At 39.5% G+C, this 6,000-nt stretch overlaps 1 protein-coding gene across 4 annotated transcripts in view; it reads right to left on the reverse strand.

The window, feature by feature from the left end:
* Window positions 1-5,411, reverse strand: part of igfn1.3 (immunoglobulin like and fibronectin type III domain containing 1, tandem duplicate 3) — a 113,783-nt gene extending 108,372 nt beyond the window's left edge. For all 4 annotated transcript variants that reach the window (XM_051925464.1, XM_051925465.1, XM_051925463.1 and 1 more), the window contains exon 1: window positions 5,322-5,411. The gene's annotated coding sequence lies outside the window, so the exon portion shown is untranslated. The remainder of the gene's footprint in view (window positions 1-5,321) is intronic.
* Between the last annotated feature and the right edge of the window lie 589 nt (window positions 5,412-6,000).

Below are 6,000 nucleotides of genomic sequence, written 5' to 3' on the forward strand. Positions count from 1 at the left end.
ATGGTTTTCCCTTATATGTTAAAATAATAACTAATACAAAGCCTGTTATTTTCTGTTGTAACAGCAACGGCAGGGGGTTGCTGTCTCTGTTGGCAACTGACCCTTTCTGAGGTTTATGTATCCTGCTGCAGGCAAAGGTGCAGTGACAGCTCCATGTGTTCAGGTTGTTTCTGCACAGTGGGAGCCTGAGCTGCCCGGGAAGGTGAGAAATTCAGCTGAAATACAAAGCAGCTCTGGCCTTTGCTCTGCCGAGTTCATTATGCGTGACTGGTGCATGTGTTGGTGGAAGGAATCCAATGTTGACAAATTTGGAGTGACCTGCAGACTTGTTAACTTCTCCACTAAGTCTTCAAGCTCCAGCTAATGTTGTTGCCCGTGCGGAGGCTTCTGAGGGCCTTGAATAGTATGTGCCATACAGTTGTTAGCAGCTTGTAACTGTGCTGCTCTACCTCAATGCTATTCCATTGCATACCGTGTTGTTTTGACAAACATACACCTATTATACACACACACACAGCATGCTATAATCAAGATATTTTAGATGGTAAAATCAGAAAACAGAAAAATAGCAAATGAAAAAATAAATCAGAAGTAGTGTGATTTTTATCTTCAAATTAACAAAATACTTCTTTATGTTAAGAAAAGCCCATCTCAGTCAAGTAGCTATTGTGCTTTACATACTGTAGCTATTGATTTGGGCAGGACTAAAGGTTTAAAAAAGCAGATAAAAAAACAAATTTGCATATAATGTATACATTTATTTGGTTAGATCTTTAAAGACTGACTAAATAGAATCAACTATTAAAGCCAGTCTACATTGAGTAATTTCTACCACTTAACTAGCTGTTTTAAAATGATAAGAGTGTTGGGTAACACTGCATTTTTATGAAATCCTAATGGCATATTTTAAGGGAGCATTAAACTGAATAGAAGATATTAGGATAAATATATATATTTTAATGCAAGAATTAATGTACATTCCATCCATCCATTATCCAACCCGCTATATCCTAACTACAAGGTCACGGGGGTCCGCTGGAGCCAATCCCAGCCAACACAGGGCGCAAGGCAGGAAACAAACCCCAGGCAGGGCACCAGCCCACCACAGGGCACACACACACACCCCCACACACCAAGCACACACTAGGGACAATTTAGAATCGCCAATGTACCTAATCTGCATGTCTTTGGACTGTGGGAGGAAACCGAAGTACCTGGAGGAAACCCACACAGACACGGGGAGAAAATGCAAACTCCACGCAGGGAGGACCTGGGAAGTATACCCGGGTCTCCTTACTGTGAGGCAGCAGTGCTACCACTGTGCCACCGTGCCACCCTAGTTAAAACATTCCAGCTAAATTATTTAAGGGTTTTCCTGCCGCCCCAAATGTACATTTTATTTATTAAAATAAGTTAATTGACAATTACAGTGTAGAGTGAAAAACAGAAGCCATAGTGGTACCCTTTACAACAGATCTTGGAAAACACTGAATTACTAAACACTGCATGCATTCTAAAGCATCTATTGTCATCCCATACAATGCTGATATTCATTTAAATGCCCTGAAGTACTGCCATTGCTCACTGGGTCCTGTGCCAGGGGTTTCTGATAAATTTGACTAACTTAATTAAATCTCAGCTGTTTCTTTCGAAAGCTTTTCTGTTGACTTCTGCCAAATGGATAAAAATATTAAACAAAGGAAGCTGTGCCAGGAAAATAGCTTATTTAAGATATTACTTATGAAAGGAATGCAAATGCATTAAAAAATCAAATACACAAACATGATCTAATAAAGCATCCTCTTAAGGAAATGTGCTCAAAGCTTGCACGTCGTATTTGCGCATGGTTTAATTAATATCATGACATACTGTATGTATTTTTAGAATGTGTCTGTAAAAAGATTTATGTACTCGATGTAATCTATCTATCTATCTATCTATCTATCTATCTATCTATCTATCTATCTATCTATCTATCTATCTATCTATCTATTATAAAATTATTCATATTCCCCGTTAATGCCAGCCACCAAACAGTTTGCTTTTTCTGCAAGCAAGTCCCCTATCCTTGGTGAATTTAAATTGCCACTGTTAAACTGAGTATACAGTAGATATGTAGACTTGAGAAATGAAACATTGGCAGTAGATGGTCCTTAAAAGGACCGTTAGTGCCTTCATGGTCAAACCCGTTGTCTCCAATGTAATCCTGTTCTGATGCTGTGCAGCTCCACACATTTATCCCAAGCTTGAACATACAGTACATGCTGCCAACTCTCCCTCACGTCATTCACCTGTGGTCAGTGGCAGCATCATCTGCCAAACTTTTCCTCAGATTCATGTGCTGATCCAAGGACAGGATCCTATCCAAGGCTTGCCAATGGCCACACACCCAGGCTGATGGACTTTAGCGATGGAGGAGTGGTCTTGTATAAGTACTCTGTCTGTACCCCTACTTCTACACTGTCAGGAGCTGCTTACCCAGGGAGCCCCACCTCTTTCTGACAGTTCTAGGCCATCTGAGAAACGCGTTCCACTCAGGTCTGGATACACCATTTCTGAAAACACATAGCAATTGGGCTACATTGGCAGCTTTTCAGTTTTTTTTCTTTTGCATTTCATATTTCTCTAAAAAGGTCAACTCTGTATCAATTGACAGGCAATGCAAGGTAAAATTTTAATACGGTATTGTTCTGTTTCACCCGCTAGCCTAATAGGTAGCTTATAGTGATGAGAACAGCACAATCATAATCATATTAAAATAGCGCTATAAACTATTGAGATATTGTAACATTTGAGTCCGGACTTGAGAGGGACACGCTCCTCAGTGGGCAGCAGACTGTCCGAGGGAGGAGGGAATACCTGGTGAAGCCTGCTATGAAACAGCCCTGTGAATAGTAGGTAGAGAGGGGGAACAGATAAAGCACTTAGAGAGCACTTTGGACATGTCTTCCTGCTGCTAAGACCCATCAGCCAACATAGGCAAAGGCAATGCTGTTGGAACTTAGAGCTCCGAGAGCTGGAGAATAGTGCAGCAAACAGGTTGACTGTGACCGAGAGTGAGTGGAGTGAAGCAAAGCCAGGCAACCTGCAAGACTGGACAAAAGGACAAATCAGCTGGGATTGTAAGGCGCCATTGAACACGTGGACACCACCAGGTGGAGGCACGCTAAAGAAATCCAATCTTTTCTGAGTCAATGTCCAGCAATTAGTGTAAAGAGTTTAATTACTTTCCTTTATCTCTCATACAATACAATACAATACAATTTATTTTTGTATAGCCCAAAATCACACAAGAAGTGCCGCAATGGGCTTTAACAGGCCCTGCTTCTTGACAGCCCCCCAGCCTTGACTTTCTAAGAAGACAAGGAAAAACTCCCAAAAAAACCGTCCCATGTCATTACACTGGCGTCAGAAGTGGACTAGAACAGACTAACAACCCTGAGACTAAAGTGACTGATTTAGTATTAATGCTGATGGACCTCTTGATCATGCTCACGATGGATAGGCTGACCAGACCGCCTTGCACCCCCATAATGTCCTGGCAGATAGAGTTCATGTTAAACTTCGAGGTCAAGGTTTTTCAGAGGAGAAGCCAGTGTAGCACCTCTCGTTCAGGACCCGAGAAAGACATGCTCCTCAGTTGATAGGTAACTGTCTGAAAGTCAGAAATACTTGGAGAAGTTGACTAAAAAGTAGCCCAGCGAATGGCAAGTACAGAGAGGGCTCAGATACGGCATTAAGAGAGCACTTCAGACACATCTCCTGTCTGCTATAGTAAATCCCATCGACTGACATGCAAAACCACCGCCAGTAGAACTTGAAGCTCAGATAGCTGGGGAATAGTTCAACAGGCAGTTTGTCTATGACCTGGACTGAGGGGAGTGAGGAGGAGCCAGGTGGCGTACATTATCAGACAAAGGGATAAATCAGCTGGGATAGTGAGGTGCCATTGAACACCTGGAGATGTGTTGACGAAAGCCAAGATCATTTCCAGGACCACTCTCCAGAAATTGGTGTAAAGAGACTTTTTCATCCCACTTGGCCCCTTAAATAAACTGACTATGTTAATACAATCATTGAATTAAATGAGGTCAAAGTATAACAGCTATTGTAAACATTAACCGCATAATTAGTGTTTACTTTGTTTTCATTAACCAATGCAAATAACCCTGTATCACCACCCAGTTGATTTACCAGGAGTAAATATGAAGAATGCCATCAGCAACTTTATTTGGAAGATGCTTATACTTTAAGTTAAATCAGTCTTTAGCAATGCTATCAAAGCCTGGAACTGCACTCCTGTCACTGTGTTAAATTTTATTTTGCCATGTCAGTGTTTCTTATCCTATTCCAGTTTGAGGATTATTATTATTATTAATCGTAATGCCATTATTACTGTTGGACTATTACCTACACTGTAGCCTATGATTTTTTTGCTCCCTCACCCCCCAATGTTTATGCCAAATCACCACCCATGAGGATACTGTATATATTATAGAGGTTAATCTATTCTACTCAGTGTAGTGTGTTTGTGTGGGCTTAGGGAATTTTTCAAAAGAAGCACAAAGTTAACAGTCTAAAAGTCCTCTGGGTCCTACTTTGCAGAACACCTTGTAAGTGTTTGTTCAAAGAAAGTGTTTTATAGTCTTTTTTGGTTCTTCCTTTGCTTTGTAAAGCACTTTAAGAAGGTGAAACAAGCTCTATAAAATAAAGAAAGATTGACAAATTGATTTTAAGAGATTTCCTCTCTTGGGTCTTTCTTAGTTATCTTTCTTCTTTCACCTGCCTCTGGAAAAGCCCAGGTGACTCTTCTTTACACTTTCCTTCAGGGAGGTCACACACAATATTTGACTTTATAAAAGTGTTTTACGCAAGGATATTTTTTGTTCTCCTCTAGGCACCAGATCTTTAAATCATTAAATACTCCTGTGTTGTCTGGATGTGAATACTATATTATTATTTTTTTCTACTACTTTATGCTTCTTTCTGTTATGCTTTACTTATCTGTAAATGTCTTTATCTTGTCTGCAAGTTTTTTTTTCTTGACTTGATTTCAGTCTCTCCAGTACTCCTTGTAAAAGCAAATTCATATTCAGGGATATTTAGAGCTTTATGTGTTTTGCTAGGAAACTCGATTGAATAAGCAGTTCAAATAGTTGCTGGAAATATAAGAGAACCCAATCAAAACACACACACACACTGAAAAACTGCCAAAAATGGAATATAAAGTTAACAATATTTTTTTTTCATCATATTATATTTTGCACATTCAGTTTATATGAAAGCATGAGTCATTTAGAAGAGAGAAAGATTCCACTTACTTTGTGCTCTGTGATGTCTGAAAGGCAAGCTGCTGTGTCAGTTCACTCCTGACAGAGTCTGATAGCTGCCTGTCTTCTCACAGAGTTATTACCTAATAAAATGTTTCAGCCCCCCCACCTCTTACGTCCTCTGTACCAATGGCTGTCACAAGTACATCTGCTCAGTTCATATTCCTATTTGGCACAACAAACCCTTTCCTTCCTGATTTTCTTAATAGATTGGGTACTGACATCTAATGACAGATCTAACACATCTTAATTGGGCTCACATTCTGTAGTTGCAGTATGAATGTAATCATCGACTGAGATAAAAAACACAATTAAATCTTCCATGCATGTGAAATTTGGCACATTAGTAAATAAATATGAAGTTCCTCATAATATTAGGAATTCAATAATTCAATATAGTGGAACTTCAGTTACACACTGTTTAATGGCCAGGGTCATTCCATTTCTCTTCTGCAAAGGGCTACAAGGCGTAATTCTTTATAACAGGAGCAGCTCTGATATTGGATTATACCAGAACCTTGGAAGTTGGGGTAATTCCAAAAAATAAAAGTAGTACAAAAAATGTAAGTATTATCTCTTTATAAAGCCACAAAACAACAATAGCAATAATTATCATCATGATTATAATCTCTATATATATCAAGATGAAATGCCATCTCTTTGCTTGTTC

Source organism: Erpetoichthys calabaricus, chromosome 3, assembly GCF_900747795.2.
Source record: "Erpetoichthys calabaricus chromosome 3, fErpCal1.3, whole genome shotgun sequence".
NCBI classification, from domain to species: domain Eukaryota; kingdom Metazoa; phylum Chordata; class Cladistia; order Polypteriformes; family Polypteridae; genus Erpetoichthys; species Erpetoichthys calabaricus.